Source organism: Bufo bufo, chromosome 11, assembly GCF_905171765.1.
Source record: "Bufo bufo chromosome 11, aBufBuf1.1, whole genome shotgun sequence".
Lineage (NCBI taxonomy): Eukaryota > Metazoa > Chordata > Amphibia > Anura > Bufonidae > Bufo > Bufo bufo.
The window spans coordinates 51,807,708-51,834,637 of NC_053399.1; positions in this window are offsets into that span (position 1 = coordinate 51,807,708).

Below are 26,930 nucleotides of genomic sequence, written 5' to 3' on the forward strand. Positions count from 1 at the left end.
GGGAGGTACTGGAAGAACGGTAGCAAGTCTCATTCAGGCATCGCTGGCGCCTAGGACGTGGGAGTTGTATTTAAAATCGTGGCAGTACTGGGAGGATTGGTGCAGTAAGTTGGGGGTTGGGGAGGGGGAGCTAGAGGTTCCTATGTTGTTGTTTGTGGGTCACTGTAGAGAGGAAGGCTGGTCGGTAGCAAAAATGAATAGTTGCATGGCCGGATTGGCGTTCGGTTTTAAGTGTAGACAGCGGCCGGATGTGACTAAGTCATTTTTGGTGATGCGGGCGTTGAAGGGGTGGCGCAGGGCAGGAACAGGGAGTGATGGCAGGAGACCTGTGTCCTTTGGGTTATTGTTAAGACTGGGAGAGCAACTGGGGGTGGTGTGTACTTCCGCCTCGGAGGTTTGTTTGTTCCGGTTAGCCTTTTCGTTGGCGTTTTTTGGGGCGTTACGGGTGGGCGAATTGGTTAGTCCGACGGTGCGTAAGGCAGGGGGGTTGCAGAGGACGGATGTGGAGTTATTTCAGGACAGGCTGGAGTTCGTTATTCGCCGGTCTAAGACAGATGCGGAAGGACGGTGGCGGAGGGTAGTGTTGTTTGGGGTCCCGGAGTGCGCTATGTGTCCGGTGTTGAGTTTACGTGAATATTGGGAAGGTAGGAGGAGCGATACGTTGCCGTTGTTAGTGCATGGGGATGATTCTTTTTTGTCGCGTTTCCAGTTTGCAGCAGTTTTTTTGAAATGTCTGGTTCGGTTGGGTTTGGGGCCTGACGGGTATTCGAGTCATTAATTTAGAATCGGACGGCAACGTAAGCGGCGAGGTGGGGGTTGGGCGATGAGATTATAAAAAGGATTGGGCGGTGGGAATCTGTTCGGTTTAGATCATATATTCGTTTGCATAGCTTGTAAGGGAACGGCCGGGGGGGGGTTGGTAGGTGGACGGTTTATGTATGCAATGTCATTATTGGTTGTTCTTGGTTTGTTTTCTTTGCAGATGCAGTGCCGGCCCTAGTGTGGATCCTCGGACATTCTTATGTCTTTTGGGGGGCTGTCCGGGCAGCGGTTCGGCCGGATGGTCAGCAGTTGGGGTTCCCGAGGTCCGTGGCGGTGGTGAGATGGCTAGGGCGGAGGAGTATGGTTTGGGCGGGGGTGTTGCCGGAGATTCACAGGTTTGTGAGGCAGGATAGGGCACCCGAGGTGTTGGTTTTGCATGTGGGAGGGAATGACCTGGTAGCGCGGCCATTCCGGGAGTTGTTGCACGGCATTAAATTTTATTTGCTGAGGATTTGGGCGTTGTTCCCACGGATGGTGACGGTATGGTCTGATATAGTTCCTAGGATGGTGTGGAGGGATGCACGGTCAGTGGAGGGTGTGAACAGGGCCCGTGTTAAGGTAAACCGGGCAATGGGTCGATTCATGGCCAGGAATGGGGCAGTGGCAGTGAGGCATATGGAGCTTGAGAAGGGTGTGGGGGGGTTTTGGCGGGCTGACGGTGTGCACTTAAATGCGGTTGGTCTGGACATGTGGAGCTTGGCAATCCAGGAGAGTATTGAGGTGGCCTTGCGTTTGTGGAGGAACGCTCAGTCTTAAGGCGGTCAAGTCTTCGCGACGGTGGCGGGGGGAGGTCCTTGAAATTGGTCATATTCACAGAGGAGGATGCTGGGAGGGCTCCATGGTTGGGGCTGGACTCCCAGTGGTGACGGATTTTAAAGGGGCCATTCAGTGGTGCTTCTGAGCTGGAGGGCAACGGCTGGAGGCAAGATGGCTCACTCAGTGGAGTTTTTGCAGTTGTTTGGGGGCTTCAAGGACCTCCCCTCGGGGGGGGAATTGTTATTTATTAAATGTTATGTTTATTTGTTAATAAAAGACGGCTGCTGTGGCCGATTTATTCCAAGATCGGTGTCTGTGTGTCATTTGGGGATAGGTTGAGTTGAGAGATGGGTGGAGTTAGTTTCGGGAATTTGGTGAATAAAAGGGGAGTATTAGGGGTCGGACGGCAGATAACCAATACCTCCGTCATGTCACTTTATACTGATTCAGGGCAGAGGGGGGTGAAATTTGCTTACTCTGCCTTTGACAACAAAATACCAGCTGTCACAACCAGACAGCTGAGAAGCTCTGACAGAAGCCTTTCAGAACCTCCTCCTTGAGTTTTCTTTGTTTTGGTTTCAGTTCCTCATCTCGTTAGCCTCTCTCAGCTGTCATGCAGTTGGACTGATTGCTTCCCTTTAAATTCCTCCCCATAATGCAGTAGTGTGCGGCTTATACAACTTCCTGGAGTGTGTGTGCATGCTGTTCCTATATCCCAGTCTTCTGCAAGATAAGTGCTGTATATTTATTTGTTATTTTCTGTTTGCTGGATCTTAGGAGACCCTGACTCCCTCCGTGTCTAGTGTAGGGAGCCGGTGGTCGTGTCCCCTCACTATTGTAGGGTCTTCAGGCGTTAGATAGTCGAGGTACATGGATATGCGACCATCCACCTTTGGGGTGTTCGCATAAGCTGAGCAGTCAGGGAGAGTGTGCCAGGTCTCATGCAGGGGTCTCCCTTTTGTTCCTTAGTTGTGGATCCAGTGAGTCATAGATTAGTTTGCATTGTCTTGTTTCCTGTACACCATCCGTGACACCAGCCCAGTGAAGATCTGTTCAACAGGAGAACGATGTGTGTATAGGGAGACACCTCTATTTTAAACACTCCTTCCCAGGTTGGGTGCAATATACATTTCTGCGATATCACCTATTCTGCCACAGATGTACGTTGGAGAAGTCTCTGAATGGTTGTGAGTGGTAATTTCTGTACAAGCAATGGTAGACACCTGAACTCACTAATAAGATCCAGTGAGGAGGATACAATGGAGATGCTTTGGTAATTTATTGAGTTTACCTTGAGTCCTCCCTTCCGTTTTGACTTCCGTCTTATGGATTCCATTATTTTCTGTTATAACGGAAAACAAAAACGGAATCCATAATGGTAATGTGAACCCGCCCTAAAAGTACAATTGAGGCTTGATGCTCAATTTCATGTTAATACACACAGGTAGATTGCTGCTACACCTTGGGTATTGATGTAGTAATCACATATATATATTGCTTAATTGAATTATTAAGCTTGATTGATTTCTGATCCTGATTGATTTCTGACTCTTTCTGGCCCCCTAAGATCGTTTTCCTGGCAGACACTGCAACACCCGACCACCCTCATTCACAGACTACCTCAGAATAGCATTCAGCTAGGGCACCTCCCTGCCTGCTGCAGCACTGATTGGCTCATACAAGCTGTCTGTCAGCCTGAAAGCCAATCAGGGCAAGTCCTCCCATCCGTTTACGTATATTCAGTTTCCACATGGTTGCAATTTAATTATTTTTTGTGGGCTTCAATTTAATTAAGCAGCTTATGTATGCGATTACTGCAGCATAACCCACTGTGTATCAGCAATCTACCTGTGTGTATGAAAGTGAAATAGATCTTCAAGCCTCCATAGTCCGTTTATGTATATTCTGTTTCCACACGGTTGCAATTTTTTTTTTTTTTGGTGGGGTTCAATTTAATTAAGCAGCATATATATACGTGATAACTGTAACAATACCTAAGGTGTGGCAGCAATCTACCTGTGTGTATTAAGGTGAAATTGAGAGTCAAGCCTCAATTGTCCATTCAAACACGGTTGCAATTAAAAATATTTGGGACTTATTGAATTTAATTAATCCAGAATATAAGTAATCAGTACAGCAATAGACAAGCTAGGGTAACAATTTACATGAGAGTGTTAACACAATATTAAGGGTCGGGCCTCAATTGTCCATTTATATATACTCAGTTTCTACACGGTTGGAAAGGAGTAATATTTTTTTGGGGACTTGTTCCATTTAATTAAGCAACATATACATGTGATTACTGCAGCAATACCCAAGGTGTAGCAGCAATAGCAATCTACCTGTCTGTATTAACGGTAAATTGAGCGTCAAACCTCAATTGTCCATTTCTATTTATTTAGTTTCCATACGGTTGCCATTTTTTGGGCTTGAATTAAATTAAATCAGCATGTAAGTGATCAGTACACCAATAGACAGGCTAGGGTAACAATTTTCCTGGGAGTGTTAATGCAATATTAAGGGTAAGGTCTCAATCATCCATTTATGTTTATTTAGTTTCCACACAGTTGCAATAAAAAATTTTTTTTTGAGGGGGGTTCATTTTAATTAACCAGCATATTTACGTGTTTACTGCACCAATATTAAGGGTAGTTCCAAATGAAATACCCAGAGCCAGAATGTGGGTAGAAGAAGCACCAACTATCCTACCAGAAGTAGTAGCAGTAGTAGGCCTCAGTTGTCATTTAGGCCTCAGTTGTCATTGCTGGCTTCGGAAAGGCTCAACATTATAGTTGAGGAGAAATAGGATAAGATTGTGGATTGGATGGCTTACTCCTCCTCTCAATCACAGCAGGATGACGTTGAGGTGACTTCAAAGTTCGACACTGTGCCATGGAGCCAGGGGGTCACAGTGTTCCTCCTCCTTGCAGCCCCAAAGAAGGCTTTCAGTGGAGGCCTCTCAGTCTTCAGTGCCCATTCCTAGAGGGAATCCCACCATTGAGTTTGCGGTTGGGTTAGGCCTAAAGCGTGCCAGAGCTAAGCCCAGCTTGGCTGCCTGCAGCTGTGTGTGAGAAACTCCTGTACAGCGCTTTTTCTCCACAAGGCGGGCACACAAAACCACAGCGGTGTGGGGAGATGTGCAGGATTAAAATAATCCGTGGTCATTCAAACACAATTATAGGTACCAAAAGTCTATTGCAGCACATGAGGCTGCATCACCGGATCCTTTGGAAACAATACACTGCCCAGCTTTCCCAGTCAGAACAAGTCTGTCCTTCTTCTGTTGGTCCTTTTTGTGTCAGCCAACCTGTATCTAACAAGCATTGCAGAATCTTTGTCATCATTATAATCATCACCTTCTTCTTCTCCTGCTAAGATTTCTCCTTGTCCTCAGCTCCATCGTGAGACATCTAAAACAGAATGTTTGGCCATGAAAAAACTTTTCTCCACCAGCAATTAGCTGGTCTACAAGCCACCTGGCCACGTTGCTGGCGATGTAGTCACTGCAGTATCATTGTAGTAGTGCCTTGCGATTCTCGCTCTGCGGAAGCTGAACTCTATGATCAGAATGGTATGCAGCTACACTGCTTAATCCGCAATGTTCCAACTCGCTGGACTTCAATATTGCACATGTGTTGCTTCCAGGTCGAGCAGTGGCAGCTCATGCCATTCATGCTGCAGTTGTCCCTTAAGCTCCTCATATGTATTTTTGAAGAGACGCTGATGCTCATGCAACACGTGGCCCTGTAGATGTTGGGGACCCACAATGAGAAGCTCCCATGGGGGAAGAGAATAAAGAGGATGATGATGATGACGGTTACAATGGGCACGACATCCAATCCTATCAGTGGGGGTGAAGATGAAAATAACTGGCTCCAGAACTGGCTGACCAGAATGGCGACCTGTAGATTTGCTTTCTTATGCAGTGACAGGTGTATCATTGATTATTGTTGATTATTATTACTGGATAGCCATGCTTTTAGACCCTCGCTACCAGGGAATGCAGAACGGGTGGACAAATTACATTATTACCAGAAAACACTGTGTACGCAGCTTGCTGCAACTTTCAGCGAACAGACGCCTGCTGCCAGCGTGTCTGAAAGGAAGGCCCCTCTCCAGCCCCCACTGCAGAGTCATCCCCTTCCCGCCACCACAAGTAGCAGAAGCCACAGCAGCAGTAGCAGCCGAAGCTGCCATTTCAGTCTCCTCAACATGATGGAGCACTTTTTTCTTGTGCTGCACCTGGCTGAGTTCAGTCAGCAAGCCAACAGCTCCCTCCTCAATGTCCAGGTTCAGGCCTATCTAAACTATGGCCAGTCTCTGTTGCATACCTTGATCTCTGACCCCATGGATTTCTGGGCAGGCAGACTGGTACTGTGACCCAAACTGTGACATGCTCTCTATATTCTTTCTTTCTTTCCTAGCCCCCAGTGTCATCTTGTAGAGGGTTTTCAGCACCGCAGAGACCGTGGTGACACCCAAACTTACCATCATGCATCTTTTGCTGTCTGTGTACCTGCACGTTTTGTATGGCTGCTGCTGCGGGCTGCATCATGCCACTTATGCCACCTTCTGACAATTATGTTCTGTACAGCTGCTGCTGCGGCCTACACCATGCCATTAATTGACACTACTATTGCCAATACTACTTATAAGTGATCCCATAGAATAATATGGGATCAGTTCTAGCTTCAGTTTCCCTGAAGCTGATCTCCGGACATACTGTATTTGGAAAACCAGTCACATAGAATCTCTGTTATTCTGTTGTGTAATATGATTCATCAGAGAGAAGCTCTAACAACTTACAGTTGCAAGAAAAAGTATGTGAACTCTTTGGAATAATATGGATTTCTACACAAATTGGTCATAAAATGTGATCTGATCTTCATCTAAGTCACAACAATAGACAATTACAGTCTGCTTAAACTAATAACACACAAAGAATTAAATGTTACCATGTTTTTATTGAACACACCATGTAAACATTTACAGTGCAGGTGGAAAAAGTATGTGAACCCTTGGATTTAAAGAGGACCTTTCACCTGTATAAACGATGTTAACTGAGTATGCTGCCATATAGAGCGGCGCCCGGGGATCTCACTGCACTTACTATTATCCCCGGGCGCCGCTCCGTTCTCCCGTTATAGGCTCCGGTACCTTTGCTTCTTAAGTTATAGTAGGCGGGTCTTCTCTTGTCCTGTGGGCGTCTCCTTCTCCTAGGCTGCAGCGCTGGCCAATCGCAGCGCACAGCTCACAGCCTGGGAGAAAAAAACCTCCCAGGCTGTGAGCTGTGCGCTGCGATTGGCCAGCGCTGCAGCCTAGGAGAAGGAGACGCCCACAGGACAAGAGAAGACCCGCCTACTATAACTTAAGAAGCAAAGGTAACGGAGCCTATAACTGGAGAACGGAGCGGCGCCCGGGGATAATAGTAAGTGCAGTGAGATCCCCGGGCGCCGCTCTATATGGCAGCATACTCAGTTAACATCGTTTATACAGGTGAAAGGTCCTCTTTAATAACTGGTTGAACCTCCTTTGGTAGCAATAACTTCAATCAAACGTTTCCTGTAGTTGCAGATCAGATGTGCACAACGGTCAGGAGTTATTCTTGACCATTCCTCTTTACAGAACTGTTTCAGTTCAGCAATATTCTTGGGATGTCTGGTGTGAATCGCTTTCTTGAGGTCATGCCACAGCATCTCAATCGGGTTGAGGTCAGGACTCTGACTGGGCCACTCCAGAAGGTGTATTTTCTTCTGTTTAAGCCATTCTGTTGTTGATTTACTTCTATGCTTTGGGTCGTTGTCCTGTTCCAACACCCATCTTCTGTTGAGCTTCAGCTGCTGGACAGATGGCCTTAAGTTCTCCTGCAAAATGTCTTGATAAACTTAGGAATTCATTTTTCCTTCGATGATAGCAATCCGTCCAGGCCCTGACGCAGCAAAGCAGCCTCAAACCATGATGCCCCCACCACCATACTTCACAGTTGGGATGAGGTTTTGATGTTGGTGTGCTGCGCCTCTTTTTCTCCACACATAATGTTGTGTGTTTCTTCCAAAAAACTCAACTTTGGTTTCATCTGTCCACAGAATATTTTGCCAGTATTGCTGTGAAACATCCAGGTGCTCTTGTGCAAACTGTAAACGTGCAGCAATGGGTTTTTTTTTTGGACAGCAGTGGCTTCCTCTGTGGTATCCTCCCATGAAATCCATTCTTGTTTAGTGTTTTACGTATCGTAAATTCGCTAACAGGGATGTTAGCATATGCCAGAGACTTTTGTAAGTCTTTAGCTGACACTCTAGGATTCTTCTTCACCTCATTGAGCAGTCTGCGCTGTGCTCTTGCAGTCATCTTTACAGGACGGCCACTCCTAGGGAGAGTAGCAGCAGTGCTGAACTTTCTCCATTTGTAAACAATTTGTCTTAATGTGGACTGATGAACAGCAAGGCTTTTGGAGATACTTTCATAACCCTTTCCATTTTTATGCAAGTCAACAATTCTTAATCGTAGGTCTTCTGAGAGCTCTTTTGTGCGAAGCATCATTCACATCCGGCAATGCTTCTTGTGAAAAGCAAACCCAGAACTGGTGTGTGTTTTTTATAGGGCAGGGCAGCTGTAACCAACACCTCCAATCTCATCTCATTGATTGGACTCCAGTTGGCTGACACCTCACTCCAATTAGTTCTTGGAGATGTCATTAGTCTAGGGGTTCACATACTTTTTCCACATGCACTGTGAATGTTTACATTGTGTGTTCAATAAAAACATGGTAACATTTAATTCTTTGTGTGTTATTAGTTTAAGCAGACTGTTATTGTCTATTGTTGTGACATGGATAAGGATCAGATCACATTTTATGACCAATTTGTGCAGAAATCCATATCATTCCAATACTTTTTCTTGCAACTGTAGCTAATCATATTGTATTTCAGGGAGTGCAGGGCTTCTGATCAGTTACATTTGCACATATAAGAGGCAGTAGGTGCCGGATAAGTGGAGAAAGAGGCATTTTAAGCTACTTTACGTTATTAAATTAATTATCTTTGCATACACTATTGATTTATGAAAAAATGCAAATATTTATCCTTTACATACTTCATGTAGGCCTGATGGATAAATAGTTAACTGCCTATATATTCTTATAGAAAATAAAACACTTATTTTTAAAATAAAGGAAATATTTTTCTCTCTAATTTCAGCCGATTTTCTATGATTTATGACAGATATTTACATCAAATTATTTTTTAAAGTATTAAATCCATTTAAATGTAATAACTTGTATGGGAAATTTTCATCTTTCTCTTCCAGCCCTGCTAGTGTCATTAACGAGAGTAAGAAATTATATTGGAACCACTCTATACATTTAAATGAAGCATAAATCAATTACCAGCCAAAGGGAGAGTTTTTTCATCGTTGCAATGATTTTTGCAATAAATTGAGCCTGTAGCCATTTTCTTAATGGTGTCCTCAGTGGCAAAAATGATCATTCGAACTTTTTACTTATTTATTTTCTCTAAAATAAAACTCAATTATCTGGATAGTTAGAAATGGAAACATCCCACTCTGGATTCCAATTTTCAGTTTTTGAGCAATTGATGGTCAGATTTGAGTTTTTCTGATTTATGTTTTATGCTCTACAACTGATCTAAATGGACTGAGAAACTGATGACCAAGCCTTTGCTCACTTTACTGTCATGGCTTCCATCCTTCATTAACATCTTCTGAGATATCTGTTATAGTACATAAATGCATTCCCCATGTGACAATTCTGGCGTACATATTCTTCTCCTGCTAGAAGTTTATGCATAAAGGTCCAACTGGGCACAACCTGTTTAGGGTGTATCTCTACATAATCTTACATTGGCAGCATTGATTGGATAGTGTCAGACTGTGCAGGGATGCACTCCTTACTGTATCATTTCATGTAAAATACAATTTTCTACAAAAATAGGCCTGCTACGACTGGTGACAGGTTCTCTTTATGGCAGGTATATCACTGTAGATTAAGTTGTTCTTGCATTCAAAATACCTAAACCCAATAGATCAGAACCCAAGGTAACGAAGGATCTTAAAAAAAAAAAAAGGTTTATGATAGAACAGTTGAGACTAAGTCTCCATTTGCACCATCTGCATTTTTTTGTGGACCCATTGACTACAATCGGTCCATAGACAGCACTTTACGGGCCAAAATAGGACAGGTATAATTTGCGGAATGGACATACAGATGTGGACAGCACACGGACGGTATCCGTATTTGGCGGATTCGCGGTTTGCGGACTGCAAAACAGATGCAGGCCTGTGCATGAGGCCTTATAGTGAGTGCGGTCCATCAAGTAATGTTAATTTCTGTCATTGATGGAGTCAGTACTTCCACTATTTTAATGGTACTCCTTCTATAATGGATTATGATTATTGTAATTGTGATTATTGTAATTTATATTGTGCCAATAAATTTACCACAATTTCTAAAACAATATAAACTGTCCTGGCTTATATAGAGAAAACATTCCCATACAATGTCCTGGTGTATCTAGAGATATATTTGTAGATTCCAGTACATTTTACATCTGAATACATAATGCATGGGAAAAATACTACTGAGATTTTTTACCATAGAAAATCTTCCATTTACTAGCACTGAGTTCTATAGCACAGTATTTGTCTTCAATGTAAGAGGTTGACAGTTGACAAACGCATAGACAATTTAAAAATAGAGACTGAAATAAAGGTTAAATATGCAAGGGTACCTCAGGCATATTGACAGCACTTGAGAATACCCTCCCTTCAAAGTCATTGCACTGACTTCATATATGGACACAGACGTATATATGTAGTTAGAGTAAGGACTTCCAGAAGCACTGACTCCATATATTGACGCAGAGAATGGACTCCTAAACCATATATGGAGTCAGAGAAGGGACTCGTAAACCATACATTGAGTCAGAGCAGGGACTCCTAAACCACATATGGAGTCAGAGCAGGGACTCCTAAACCACATATGGAGTCAGAGCAGGGACTCCTAAACCACATATGGAGTCAGAGCAGGGACTCCCAAGCAATGCAGAGAAAATAGCGGCAAGTCAATGGACCGGTATTAGAGGTCTGAGTAATATACCGGCTACACTGGTTGTTTGCCACAGAAATTTCTGAAATTAAAAAAGGAGATACATACTTGGTAAGGGCTCATTCAGACGGCCATATGCTGTCCGCAAAAAACGCGCATTCATTTTTTTGTGGACAGTTCATCAATTTACCTGGACATCTTTGAACAGTTTTACAACCAACTAACTCCAAAAGAAAAATGTCCTGCTTTTTCCAACAAGATGGGGCAACATGCCAGACCTCACGGGACTCACTGGACGGGTTCATGAACTGTTTATGGAGGAGCGATCTGTGAGCGTGGGGTTATGGCCACCACATTCCACAGACTTGGCCACATGTGATTTTTATCTGTGGGTAAATGTAAAACAGATAGTGTCCGCTAATAATCCACATCTCCTGGATGAACTCAAGGAGAACATCACAAACACCATCACTGCTGAAGAGCCGCAAGCCGTATCAGCCAACATAATCCGACGTGCCCAAAGATGCATAGACGTGAATGGAGACCACTTTCAGCATCTTTTGTGACTTGAGGGTAATAAAAATAAAAAAAAATGGAAAAATAACAATCCACTTGCTCCTTCATCTTGTCATACTATTGCATCTGATGCTACAATTGAGGCCTTCTGGGGTTAATCAGGTAAAAAGAAAAAAAATACATACTCACCTTATCCATTTGCTCTCAGAGAGGCCGTTGCAGCCATCTTGTTTGAAGACACTCAAGAGAAATCTCATGCGGTGATATGATGGCGTCATCACACTGGCCGGGTGCGGTGAAGTCATCGCGTGGTATCTTCAATCATGATGGCCTCTCTACGAGCAAGTGGATGATGTGAGTACATGTATGTTTTCATTTTTTTTTCTTACAGCCATTTCAGGAAAAATAGATTCGTTAAGTCCTCTTTCACACTGGCGTGTGCGGCCCGTTGCCGTATTGGGGCCCGCAAAAAGCGGGCCGCAATACACGAGCACAGTCCGTGGGGCAGCCGCAGTGGATCGCGGACCCATTCACTTAAATGGGTCCACGATCCGGCCGTTCCGCAAAAAGATAGGACATGTTCTATCTTTTTGCGGAACGGAAGTACGGGACAAAACCCCACGGAAGCACTCCGTAGTGCTTCTGTAGGGCTCCGTTCCGTGGTTCTGTTCCGCACCATTCCGCATCTCCGGATTTGCGGACCCAATGCGGCAACGGGGCGCACACGCCAGTGTGAAAGAGGCCTAACACGAAGCGAGGAATATCAGCTTCGGAGCGAATCTAATTGTTTCTAACACTAGGATCAAGTCAATTCATTTGGCTTTGATTCGCTCAACACTAACCTATCCTCTGGATAGGTCATCAGGATCTCATTGTTGGGAGTCCAACACCCAGGACCCCCACGATCAGCTGCTTCAGAAGGTCGCAGCGCTCCTGTGAGCACCGCAGCCTTCTCTCTACTTTTCCTAGGCCAGTGATGAAACATTCATCAATCACATTACCTAGGAGCAGCTCAGCCCTATAGAAGTGAAAGGAGCTGAGTGCAATACCAAGCACAGCCGCTATACAGTGTACAGCACTGTTATGGGAAGCTGCGAGGAGACAGCTGCAGCGGTTCTGGCTGTAAGACCCCCGTCCATCATATACTTTTGACCTATCCAGGGGATAGGTCATTAGTAAAAAAAAATCTTGTAAAACCCATTTAAGAGAAGCAGATACAGGGACTAAATGGATGTTTTTTTCACTGACACCTTTCTGCATCCATGAAAACTGACAAAATGAGACATATCCCATTTTTGGACTGCCATTGTTCACAGGCGTCAAAAAAACTACCATGTGAATAACCCGATAGACTACCACAGTCATGTGACGGGCGTTTTTCCTGTAGTGTGAATGTGGCCTTAGGCTTCAGAAAAGTCCTATGTGATGGGCTTTCCTGGACAGTAGAATCCACTCTTGTGGAGCTTACATGAGATTAATTACTTCATGGCTTGAGAGTTTTAGCCTTCATTAACCAGATGAAAATGCATGCTTTTCCATATCTTAGTTTCATTGTAAAAGAGGGGCAGGGGTGGAGGTATATTGTATTATTGTATTTGATTTTGTTACAGAACCAAATACCACAGTGCAGCACAATATCCTGCCCAGCAGAACCTAATGACAAAATGTATTGGATCTGCAGGGGTGGTATTTTGTCCTGTGCTGTGGCATGTGGTTATGCTGGGGCAGTATTTTGTCCTGTGCTGTGGCATGTGGTTATGCTGGGGCAGTATTTTGTCCTGTGCTGTGGTATGTGGTTATGCTGGGGCAGTATTTTGTGCTGTGCTGTTGTATGTGGTTCTGTTGGGGCAGTATTTTAGTGCTGCACTGTGGTATTTGATTATGCTGAGGTAATGTTTTATGCTGCACATTATACTGCCCTATTATGGTATCTAACCCTGCCTACTCATGTTGGCCTCACCTTCTGTCAATCTGGTCCTGACTAGTTTTTATCCAGGGTCACCTTAAATTGCCTGTCCAGCACCTTACAAGATCTATGGTAAATCTGCATCATAATCCACAACAAATCTGTATGTGTGTGGTTCTTGCTTCAGATTTGTCAGATTTTTCCTCCACAAATTATCTTGGAAGGGAATGAGAAGTATAAGGCCTCATGCACACTGCCGTTGTTTTGGTCCACATTCGAGCCGCTCGGATGTGGACCCATTCACTTTAATGGGGCCGCAAAAGATGCAGACAGCGCTCCGTGTGCTGTCTGCATCCGTTGCTCTGTTCCGTGGCCCCGCAAAAAAAATATAACCTATCCTATTCTTGTCCGTTTTGCGGACAAGAATAGGCAGTTATATCAATGGCAAATTGCGGAATGCACATGGACACCATCCGTATTTTGCAGATCCGTAATTTGCGGACTGCAAAACACAGAACGGTCATGTGCATGTAGCCTTAAGGAACTACTTTTTCCTGCTGCATCCCATCTGTCTCTACAAGCTACGTGTGACATCAGTTTCATCTAGCTGTAAATGTTGCAGATACCTCCACTATGTTTCCCTTGTTCTCTGTGATACAAAGTTAACCCCTTCTTGCCACTCGTCATACATGTACGGCACATTGAGAAATTACTTCCTGACCAGTGTCATAATAGTGCAGGGACAGAATCTGCGCTCGCTCTATCAGTGGTAGAAGCCTGGTGGCATAATATTCAGCGATCAAGACATCATATGTACCCCAAAATGGTACCAATGAAAATGTCAACACATCCTGCAAAAAAAGCAAAAATATATGGTTCTCAAAAAATGGTACCACAAAAACATAATTTGCTTTGTGCAAAAGTGGTAAAACATAAAGAAAACAATATAAAAGTGGTATCTCTGTAATTGTACTGACCAGCAGAATAAAGATAACATATCATTTTTCCCTACAGTATATAACACAATAACAAAACCCAAAAAGCAATGGCATAATTGCTGCCTTTACTTTATCCTGCTTTCAAAAAAGTACAATAAAGGTGAACAAAAAGTTGAATGCAAAATAGAACCAATGATAATATAAACTGATCCCACATGAAATTAGACCTCAATCAGCTCTATCAAAGTCCGCGCTGCGGAATCCAAAAAGTGGTCTCTCTCTTCTGGACCCTGCAGCGTACCCAAACAGTAGTTTATGTCCACATTTATGGTAGTTCCATACCCAGTAGAACCCCCCTAACGATTTAAAGAGAGTGGTGTGTCTCAGGTGGCACCAGATAGGCACAATATATTGGACACTGAAATGCCATATCTGTGGAAGAAGTAGGGTTGGGCGATATACCGGTATTACGATATACCGCGGTATTAAAAAAACGGCGATATGGCGATATCGCTGTTTCCTAATTACCGCAGTATTTCGTGACGTCATAGAAGCGGTCATGTGCGCTGACCGCTTCTATCTGTGTCTGCGGCCGCCCGCTCCAGCATGAACCAATACTGGACATTTGCAGAGTACTTGTACTCGTGCAAATGTCCCCGATACCTGCTGGCCGCTTGCAGTTCGGCATGGGGGAAGGAATACTGTGACTCGCATTCCTGGCACCCGACCTCTGAGAGGACGCTGTGATTCGCGCAATTAGCCCCTCAGGAGTGGCACCTGAGGGGTTAATTGCGCGGATCACAGCGTCCTCTCAGAGGTCGGGTGTCGGGTATGTTCTTCAGTCTCTGACTCTTCATTGGTGGCAGTGCACCCCCCCTCCCCAGTATTAATCATTGGTGGCAGTGGCCACAGGATCCCCCTCCTCTCCCCCCCCATCATTGGTGGCAGTGGCATTTCCGATCGGAGTCCCAGCAATGTAATGCTGGGGCTCCGATCGGTTACCATGGCAGCCAAGACGCTACTGAAGTCCTGGCTGCAATGGTATGTTAATGAGCAGCATTATACTCACATGCACCGTGGCGCTCCTTCTTCTCATAGGTCTGTGCGGCAGACAGAAGAAGGAGCGACCGGCGGCCACGACGCACGTGAGTATAATGCTGCTCACTAACATACCATGGCAGCCAGGACTTCAGTAGCATCTTGGCTGCCATTGTAACCGATCGGAGCCCCAGCATTACACTGCTGGGACTCCGATCGGAACTGCCACTGCCACCACTGATGGGGGGGAGAGGAGGGGGAGGGGGGGCGCACTGCCCACTGCCACCAATGATGGAGGGGAGGAGGGGGACCCTGTGGCCACTGCCACCAATGATTAATACTGGGGAGGTGGAGGGGGGGTTGAGTTACCAGAGGGGGCTGATAAGAGGGAGAGGCTGGGGGGCACATGAGAGGCTGATCAGAGGCTGGGGGGCTAATCAGAGGCTGGGGGCTGTTTTTTTGGACTTTTGGTTGGTCAGTGGTCACAAAATAAATGTGTTATTTATTTAATTGCTATAATTGGTATCAGTAATTAATGTCTCCTTGTGGCTGCCTCCATACAGTGTAACGTCTCCTTGTGACTGTTCCCATACAGTGTAACGTCTCCTTGTGACTGTTCCCATACAGTGTAATGTCTCCTTGTGGCTGCCCCCATACAGTGTAACGTCTCCTTGTGACTGTTCCCATACAGTGTAACGTCTCCTTGTGACTGTTCCCATACAGTGTAACGTCTCCTTGTGACTGTTCCCATACAGTGTAACGTCTCCTTGTGACTGTTCCCATACAGTGTAACGTCTCCTTGTGACTGTTCCCATACAGTGTAATGTCTCCTTGTGGCTGCCCCTATACAGTGTAAGGTCTCCTTGTGGCTGCCCCCATACAGTATAACGTCTTCTTGTGGCTGCCTCCATACAGTGTAATGTCTCCTTGTGGCTGTTCCCATACAGTGTAATGTCTCCTTGTGGCTGTTCCCATACAGTGTAACGTCTCCTTGTGGCTGCCCCTATACAGTGTAACGTCTCCTTGTGGCTGCCCCTATACAGTGTAACGTCTCCTTGTGGCTGCCCCTATACAGTGTAACGTCTCCTTGTGGCTGCCCCCATACAGTGTAACGTCTCCTTGTGGCTGCCCCATACAGTATAAGGTCTCCTTGTGGCTGCCCCATACAGTGTAACGTCTCCTTGTGGCTGCCCCCATACAGTGTAACGTCTTCTTGTGGCTGCCCCCATACAGTATAACATCTCCTTGTGGCTGCCCCATACAGTGTAACGTCTCCTTGTGGCTGCCCCATAAAGTATAACGTCTCCTTGTGGCTGCCCCTATACAGTGTAACGCCTCCTTGTGGCTGCCCCCATACAGTGTAACGTCTCCTTGTGGCTGCCCCATACAGTATAACGTCTCCTTGTGGCTGCCCCATACAGTATAACGTCTTCTTGTGGCTGCCTCCATACAGTGTAATGTCTCCTTGTGGCTGTTCCCATACAGTGTAATGTCTCCTTGTGGCTGTTCCCATACAGTGTAACGTCTCCTTGTGGCTGCCCCTATACAGTGTAACGTCTCCTTGTGGCTGCCCCTATACAGTGTAACGTCTCCTTGTGGCTGCCCCTATACAGTGTAACGTCTCCTTGTGGCTGCCCCCATACAGTGTAACGTCTCCTTGTGGCTGCCCCATACAGTATAAGGTCTCCTTGTGGCTGCCCCATACAGTGTAACGTCTCCTTGTGGCTGCCCCCATACAGTGTAACGTCTCCTTGTGGCTGCCCCCATACAGTGTAACGTCTTCTTGTGGCTGCCCCCATACAGTATAACATCTCCTTGTGGCTGCCCCATACAGTGTAACGTCTCCTTGTGGCTGCCCCATAAAGTATAACGTCTCCTTGTGGCTGCCCCTATACAGTGTAACGCCTCCTTGTGGCTGCCCCCATACAGTGTAACGTCTCCTTGTGGCTGCCCCATACAGTATAACGTCTCCTTGTGGCTGCCCCATACAGTGTAACGTCTCCTTGTGGCTGCCCCCATACAGTGTAACGTCTCCTTGTGGCTGCCCCCATACAGTGTAACGTCTTTTTGTGGCTGCCCCCATACAGTATAACATCTCCTTGTGGCTGCCCCATACAGTGTAACGTCTCCTTGTGGCTGCCCCATAAAGTATAACGTCTCCTTGTGGCTGCCCCCATTCAGTGTAACGTCTCCTTGTGGCTGCCCCCATACAGTGTAACGTCTCCTTGTGGCTGCCCCATACAGTGTAACGTCTCCTTGTGGCTGCCCCATACAGTATAACGTCTCCTTGTGGCCCCAAGTGTTTTTTTCTTCTAAATGGGCATTTATCGCGATATATATCGTTATCGCGATAAATTTCTTAATATCGTTATCGTGGGAATATTTTTGATATCGCCCAACCCTAGGAAGACGTGGAATTGTCACTTTGAATAGTCCTCTGCGCATTAATTTGAGCAAAATACCTGTGGCGTCAAAAGGCTCATTGCACCCCTTAATACTTTGATAGGCTCTTTTACTCCTGAACCCACTGATACCTTCAGGCAAAAGATTGGGAAACACAGTATAAGAATAAGAGGGCTGACTTTCCTACTGGCACACTTTGCACCATCTATTGTGCATTAATTTTTGCAAAACACCTGTGGGGTTAAAATGCTCACTACAAGCCTTGGTAAATTCTGTGAGGTGTGTGGTTTCTAAAATGGGGTCACTTCTTGGGGTTTCTTTTTTTACTTCACCTCAGAGCCACTGCAGTTGTCGGCTAATGCTGTATAAAACACCAATCTAGGGCTCAAATGCAAAAGGCGCTCTTTCTCTTCTGAACCCTGTAGTGTGCCAAAACAGCAGTGTCACACACACGGGGAGTGGGGAAGTGACCACTGAGCTCAACCCGCACCCCTATCCCTGCCTACTTGCCTCGCAAGTCCTAGTGACAAGGGACAACTGGTCGACAACCCTTCAACTAGAATAAGTGCAGGGAAGACAGACAAGACATACAACAGAGAAGTCAAACGAGCCGAGTCAGAAACCAAGAGAGCAGCAAGGTACCAGAGGAGTAAGCGGAGGATCGTCAGGAGAAAGCCGAAGTCAAAAGCAGGAGGGAACCCCAAGACCAAGGATAAGTCAGACGGGTAGTCACAACACGAGCAGGAGACCAACAAACCAGGTAAGTATAATCGCAGGAAGGACCACAATAACAGGCAATCTGTGGCCAGCAGATTGCCTGTTTAAATAGTGCGCTAGTGGAGTCATGTGACGTGGCCAGCGCCACATGACTCCTGATTTCCAATACAGCCGAGCGCCGAGTGAGCAGCTTGGCACTCAGCCCTAATGTGGTTACCACGGGAATGGGCGACGGCGGGCGCTCTCCGGCTGTCCTCGCCTCCTGGAACCCCGCACAGAGCACACCGTGAGAGTACCCCCCCCCCCTTTTACGCGGGGCCACCGGACCCAAGGCCCCAGGCGACAGCTTCTCAGGATGTTCCACATACATTTTTTTAACAAGTCTAGAGGCATGAACATCCCTAGCTGGTACCCAGGACCTTTTCTCCGGTCCATAGCCTTTCCAGTGAACCAGGTACTGTAAAGAGTTACGGACTCCCCTAACATCTAATATCTTGGAAACCACAAACTCCACGGAATCATTAACCAGGACCGGCGGCGGAGCGGACTGTGAAGGAACAACAGGTGCAATATATCTTTTAAGCAGAGATTTGTGGAAGACATTATGGATATGGAAAGACTCGGGCAGTTTTAACATAAAAGATACTGAGTTAATTACCTCCGTAATCTCGTACGGACCTACAAAGCGAGGTTCAAACTTTTTGTAGGCCACCTTAAGAGGCAAATTTTTGGAAGATAGCCACACCTTCTCCCCAACCTGAAAATCCATCCCCTTAGAACGTTTCTTATTCGCTTAGATTTTTTTGACAGTTTGATTGCTTTTTTTAGGTTCGACTGAACTGTCGCACAGTTCTGACGAGACCTTATCCGCCTCGGGGTTAGACGAGGAGACGGATGACCCAGAATGAAAAGGAGGATGGAAACCGTTATTACAAAAGAATGGGGAGACACCAGCGGAGAAATTAACATGGTTGTTTATCGCAAACTAACAGGTAGCATATTTCAGAGTGACACCCCCCACAGTCAAGGATATCTGAGAGGTGAAATACTTCACGGTACCACCCACCAGGGGGGTGGAATCGATAGCCATAATGTGGATGGGAGTGGGTAGTGTCAAAATCGGAATGCCCAACCCTAGTGCAAATTTACGATCAATAAAATTGGCAGCAGAACCAGAGTCAATAAAAGCATTACCAGAACATTTGTTATTTCCCATGGAGATAGTAATAGGTACTAAAAACTTACTCTTGACCACATTTGGATATACCTGGTTCTTAGGCTCCTCCGTCTTGGTTGATTTACCGGAGGAAGGCTTCTTGGAGCACTGGTTAATCCAGTGGTCCGAGTCTCCACAATAGAAACAAGCCCCACGTCGGCGACGCTGATCTCTATGAGTCATCCCGACCTGCATGGGTTCCTCAGAAGAGATATTGGCTCTGCTTATAGGACAGACCTCTGGCTGGACCGCCTCCTGGGGAAAAAGAAAACGTCCCTGCCATCTCTCCCTAACACGCCTGTCAAGTCGAACGGCGAGTGTCATAGTCTCCTCCAATGTCTCAGAAAGCTGATAGTTTACTAATAGGTCTTTAAGATTCTCGACCTGAACTATCTTTTAAGGGCTGGTTCATTCCAGCCAGAGGGAACACACCATCTTCTGAACTGGGTGCAATACTCTTCTGCAGGTTGATCTCCCTGTGCCAAAGCCTTAAGAGATGTTTCAGCTACCATGGCCCTGGCAGGTTCATCATACAAAATTCCCAGAGCCTGAAAGAACCCCTCGACGGAACTGAGACAGCTAGAGTCGGAAGGCAAGGAAAAAGCCCAATCCTGGGGGTCCCCCTGTAGTCGGGAGATAACTATGCCCACTCGATGTCTCTCAGAGCTGATGACAAGGCACGTAATCTGAAATAAAGCTTACAGTTTTCTTTAGAAGAAAGAAACTTTTTATGGTCACGAGAAAATGGTTCCGGAAGCTTTATCTGAGGCTCCATATGATGACTAGGTGAATGCGGAGTGGAGGCACTCTGTCCTGACTCATGTAAACAGAGTAACCAAGAGTAACCAAGAGAGCAACAAGGTACCAGAGGAGCAAGCGGAGAATCGTCAGGAGCAAGCCAAAGTCAAAAACCAGGAGGGAACGCCAAGACCAAGGTATAAGACAGACGGGTAGTCACAACACGAGCAGGAGACCAACAAACCAGGTAAGTATAATCGCAGGAAGGACCTCAATAACAGGCAATCTGTGGCCAGCAGATTGCCTGTTTAAATAGGGTGCTAGTGGAGTCATGTGACGTGGCCAGCGTCACATGACTCCTGAGTTTCAATATAGCCGACCGCCGAGTGATCAACTCGGCACTCAGCCCTAGTGCAGTTACCACGGCAACGGGCGACGCCGCGCACGCCCCGGCCGTCCCCGCCTCTTGGAACCCCGCAAAAGCAGGTTTTGATCACATAGGGGCTATCTAACAAAATTTGGGGTGCTTTTTCTTCTATTATCACTTGTGAAAATGAGACATTTGAGGATAAAAATTATATTTCATTGAAATTAAATGTAATTTTTGATTTCATGTCCCAATTTTTTAAAAATTCTAAGAAATGCCTGTGGAAACAAAGGACTCACTACATACCTCAATAAATTCCTTAAAGTTTTCAAAATGGGATCACTTTGCCCTCCAAAAGACATATAGTGCTCCCTCCCTTTTGAGCCTTGTGGTGTGCCAATAGAGCAGTTTACGACCACATATGGAGTGTTGACTCATTCAGCTAAATGGGTAACTTGTTAAGATGAAAAATTTGGCACTAAAGCAACATTTCATTGGAAAAAATGTAATTTTTCATTTTCACAGCCAAGTGTTCGGAAGTTCTATAAAATGGCTGTTGGGTTAAAGTGCTCACTGCACCCCTTGAAAAATTCCTTAAGGGGTATAGTTTCTAAAATAGGGTCACTTTTTGGGGATTTCAATTCAGTGAAGTTTTGAAAAATGGGACAACGTCACGAAGATGAAAAATTTCAGGGTCTGGAAGACATTAAAGCAGCTGGCCACTTTCTGGCTACTCTTGATGGATGTACTGTATATGCAAGTTAAGCATATGGCACTTACTAATATAGCCTTTATTGATATTCTGCACCTTTTTGTATATTTCAAAAGATATGCCACCTTGTTGGCAAAGTCTTTTGTACTGTCAGCACAGAGCTTCTGTCCATAAAATGGCTGCTGATGGAGGCCCCTCCTCTAGAACATATTAACCTGCTTCCCCATGGCCTGCTATTGGCTGCACCCCCATTGCTGGATGTTTTGATCCACGTGACGGGGAGATGCAGCGGTGGCCATGCCGGGATCCAGAGGGACGCGGTAAAAATGCTCTAGAGGAGGGGGTCATTATAAGGATTGGTTAAAGCCTTTAATTCACACCTGTTTCCGTTATAAAACACCCCTTTTGAAATAGGTCTAAGGTATTATTCCTTTTGACACATTTGCATTATAAATAGGTGTAAAATTTGACATTATGCACTAGGAATGCACTAGGCGTAATAACATTAGTAATTTTTCCCCATTGTGCTTTCGGCTCGAGACTTGTGGCACATTTCCTAAAGCAGTAGCTGGAATAGAAAACCACTTGCAGGTTATAACTCACAAGTGGAAAACGTCTTTCTCACTTTTCACACTGCGCCACCTAAGGGAAAATGACCCACACAGATGCCGGTATTTAGAGTCCATAATGTCATGAATGAGCTGTTGAAATGTATGTTTTCTGAAAGCCAGAGAGATCATTGTAACTACTGAGATGTTTCAGCTGCTGGTGCAATGTATCCTCACAGCTGCTGTTCTCCTAGCGCAGACAAAAGGGCTGCAACACACCTGCTGTTACGTAGCCCGGGTTATAGAAACATACAACGCCAGTGTGACTGCACACATGCACCCACTCTGTGCAGATGTCTAGAAATTCACTGCCCCCCAGATGCCCGAAATACAAACAAACCCATCAAGTACGTCTATACACAACCTGGTATGATATGTTTCTACAGCAATCCTAAAAAAGTGTTATTATAGGTGAATTATGGGAGTTATAACTATCAAGTGCAGATTATAAATGTAATACAGCACATAATGGGACACATTTCTAACCTCATAGACACTCAATAATTGTCTGATGAACGATCCTTTGGCCAACAACTTTCTTATCTGCTCAGTACACATTCAGATCAGCAGAGCGTCAATGGGAGAGAGGAGATAACTTCTGCCAGACATCTCTTGTGGCATCGTATCTCTTAAATGAACAAAAAGATTGAAAGGGGTGAAAAAATTGAGTCCGCAATCCGGAAGGTGCTGTGCAGAACGGAGACACGGAACCCCACGGAAGCACTACAGAGTTCTTTCGTGGGGTTTCTCTCCATGCCTCCGCACCTACATGCACTACTTTTTTGCGGTGCAGACAGATCACGGACCCATTCAAGTTGAATGGGTCTGGATCCGTCTGCGGTTTCCGCACAGATGTTGCCCGTGTATTGGGGACCGCAAATTGACGTCCCCAATGCACGGAATGGCTGAGCAACGGTCGTGTTCATGAACCTTTAGACAGTGTAAACTTAGCCTAGAAAGAATAAAAATGGTTCTGCATGTTTACGTTGGCACACTTTTATTGTGCATGCACACAGGAATGTAGCTGTTCTTCTGCCGGACTTCAATATATCCAGCATAGCCAGATAGGGCCGTGCACCGCCAGATTCCCATTGAATACAATGAGATCCAATAGGTATCCGGCCGGTCACCAGCATTAGTGCTGGGTTTCAGCCAGAAAGAAAATGGTGCATGCACAGTTTTTTTTTCTGGCCAAAACCCAGAACTCATGTGGCAACCAGCCAGATCCCTGCCAGATCCTATTATAATCAATGGGTCCAGCGGTGAATACCAGTATCCAGCTATGATGATATGGTGAAATTAGGCAGGCTGTCCCTATGGCGGAAAAGCCTTCTGGATTTAAAAATGCAGATGTGAAACTAGCCTATGTTCTGAAGAAACCAATCTTTGCCAGGTGTTCATTAAAATCGATAGGTGCCTATTTTATGGTTGTGTTTGGTCCTCAGGAGGCGCCAAGGGTTGCACTGAAGTTGCATTCTTCATTTTAGCTAATAATAGATGACGATTAGAGATTAGCGAATCTAAGCTGACGAAGTGGAATTCAATTTGAATTTCAGGAATTATTCGATTCGCTCCAAATTTCCTCAAGCTTTGTGGTAACGAATCGCATTTTTTCCTAAAATGGCTGCTGCACGTGTGAGGACATGGAGCAAGGAACTCTGGGAATGTGGGATTACCCACAATGCCATGCATGCAGCCAATCAGCAGCCAGCCAGCCCTGTGATGTCACAACCCTATAAATAGCCTCAGCCATCTTGGATTCTGCCATTTTCCAGCATACTTAGTGCAAGGAGAGACATCAGCAGGCGCTAGGGACAGTGCTAGAAAAAACTTCATTGTGCTAAAACAACGATTTACAAGTGCAGGGAAAGATTATTCAAGGGAAAGGATAGGGAGGAATCATTCCACAGCAGTTATGTTGAACAGGGTTCAGTCGGGGAGGTGACAGCCTGGGTAATAGGAACAATCCTATTACACCTTGCAGCACTGACTGGGGATGCAAATTGCCATTATATAGCTCTGTAATTCCAGCAAACCGTTCTTGTTATTGGGGTGCAAGTGCTATTTGATACAGCCATTAACAGGTTTTATTACAAGGAAATATACCTACGTCTTATTTGCCCTTCTGCGGTGCAGTTATATGTTCTAAAGCTTTCTTTTGGCTTGTATTAGTGAGAAAAAGGGCTTATTAGCAGTTGTGTTGTGAAGTGCGAAAATGACAGCTCTTTTTGGCGTGTATTAGTGGCAAAAGAAAAATATATTTGCCGTTCAGCGGTGCAGTTATATGTTTTAAAGCCCCATTTGTAATTTATGAGTGCCAAAAATTCAAATATAAAAATAAATGTAACGCACAAGAGTAACTACAGCCCCAAGAGGTGCACTCAGTCGGGTGGACTCACCCTGTCCACTCCCAGAAGTAATAAATATAGAATAAAATTAACTGGGCACTCTAAGGATATCTGCACCAATTGAAATTTATTAGCATATATTACAATAGCACTGAACAACAGTATATATTGGCGGTAATAATAAACACTATATAACAATATATAAAAAAAACACACAACATGCAGTAATATCATGTAAAACAACTGTAAAATAGACATCTAAAATGTGATAAAAATCGAGGAATAAAATTGGAATACTCGATAGTGCTACTGAGGAAGGGGTAATGTGATACCCCGAAACGCGTCTAGCCTAGACAGGACCCCAGAAACTTGGACCACTTGGGAATCTGGAGAATCTACTGGATATCTCTTAAGAAGGAATCGTCTGTCACACGAATGGCTCACTTGGAATACAACCTGTAAGGCCTGAGTCCATGTGGAAGGCCTGAACACATGTGCCAAACAATTGCCAGTGTGCAAAGCTATTGACGAACTATCGGTCCACAGACTCAGAGGACCATATTATTACCTTCGTTGAACTAACAAGGGAGACGGTAAGACCGTTTGATTTTATCCAGCGATTTTATCCAGCATTTTTATTCATATGACTCTTAGTCCAGTGAGACGCTGCTGGTGGATGTGATAAGCGGGACGCCGCTTAAAGTTGGTTCAGTGGACCACGTATTGGGACTGTAGTTTTGGATACCCCTGTGATTCAATCGAATAGGACAATATTAAAGGACACCGTTTATTGCGACCAGTATCCGAGGTGACTTTTCCATATAAATATTCGGCTGAATATTTATACGATCATTTTACATTTTATCTCTATTTTCCAGTTGTTTTACATGATATTACTGCATGTTGTGTGTTTTTTTATATATTGTTATATAGTGTTTATTATTACCGCCAATATATACTGTTGTTCAGTACTATTGTAATATATGCTAATAAATTTCAATTGGTGCAGATATCCTGAGAGTGCCCAGTTAATTTTATTCTAAAAATTTAAATATATTTGAAATTCAGTGTTGCAGTTATATGTTCTAAAGCCCTTTTTGTCGTGTATTAGTGGCAAAAGTAAAATATATTTGCCGTTCAGCGGTGCAGTTATATGTTCTAAAGTCCTTTTTGTTGTGTATTGGTGGCAAAAGTAAAATATATTTGCCGTTCAGCAGTTACAGTGAGGGAGAGAAGTATTTGAACACCCTGCAATTTTGAAAGTTCTCCTACTTAGAAATCATGGAGGGGTCTGAAATTTAGGCCTCATGCACACGACTGTTGTGTGCATCCGTGTCCGTTGTTCCGTTTTCCGTGATTTTCTGCGGACCTATTGACTTTCAATGGGGCCGTTGAAAACTCGGAAAATGCACCGTTTTTCATCCGCATCCGTTATCCGTGTTTCCTGTCTGTCGAAAAAATATGACCTGTCCTATTTTTTTGACGGACAACGGTTCACAGACCCATTCAAGTCAATGGGTCCGTGAAAAAACACGGATGCACAGAAGATTGTCATCCGCGTCCGTCATCCGTGTCCGTAAGCTACTTTCACACAGACGGATCCGCTGATCCGTCTGCATAAAAGCTTTTTAGATCTGAGTTTTCACTTTGTGAAAACTCAGATCCGACAGTATATTCTAACACAGAGGCGTTCCCATAGTGATGGGGACGCTTCAAGTTAGAATATACTAAGAACTGTGTACATGACTGCCCCGTGCTGCCTGGCAGCACCTGATCTCTCACAGGGGGCTGTGATCCGCACAATTAACCCCTCAGGTGCCGCACCTGAGGGGTTAATTGTGCGTATCATAGCCCCCTGTAAGAGATCAGGTGCTGCCAGGTAGGAGGGGCCAGACCCCCCTCCCTCCCCAGTTTTAAATTCATTGGTGGCCAGTGCGGCCCCCCCTCCCTCCCCTGTATTTAACTTATCGGTGGCCAGTGCGGCCCCCCTCCCTCCCTCCCCTGTATTTAACTCATTGGTGGCCAGTGCGGCCCCCCTCCCTCCCTCCCCAATATTATATTCATTGGTGGCCAGTGCGGCCTACCCTCTCCCCCCCTAATTAAAATCACCTTCCCCTATCATTGGTGGCCAGTGCGGCCTCCCCTCTCCCCCCCCCAATTAAAATCACCTTCCCCCATCATTGGTGGCAGCGGAGAGTTCCGATCGGAGTCCCAGTTTAATCGCTGGGGCTCCGATCGGTTACCATGGCAGCCAAGACGCTACTGCAGTCCTGGCTGCCATGGTTACTTAGCAATTTTAGAAGCATTATACTTACCTGCGATTTCTGTGCTATAAGCAATGCGCCGCACATACCTGTCACTTACCAGTAGGAGGAGCGCCCGGCCGGTCACAGACATCGCAGGTAAGTATAATGCTTCTATTGCTAAGTAACCATGGCAGCCAGGACTGCAGTAGCATCTTGGCTGCCATGGTAACCGATCGAAGCCCCAGCGATTAAACTGGGACTCCGATGCCACCAATGATGGGAGAAGGTGATTTTAATTAGGGGGGGGTGAGGCCGCACTAGCCACCAATGATGGGGGGTGATTTTAATTAGGGGGGGGAGAGGGGAGGCCGCACTGGCCACCAATGATGGGGGGGTGATTTTAATTAGGGGGGGGAGAGGGGAGGCCGCACTGGCCACCAATGAATATAATACTGGGGAGGGAGGGGGGTCTGTCCCCTGCTGCCTGGCAGCACCTGATCTCTTACATGGGGCTATGATACGTACAATTAACCCCTCA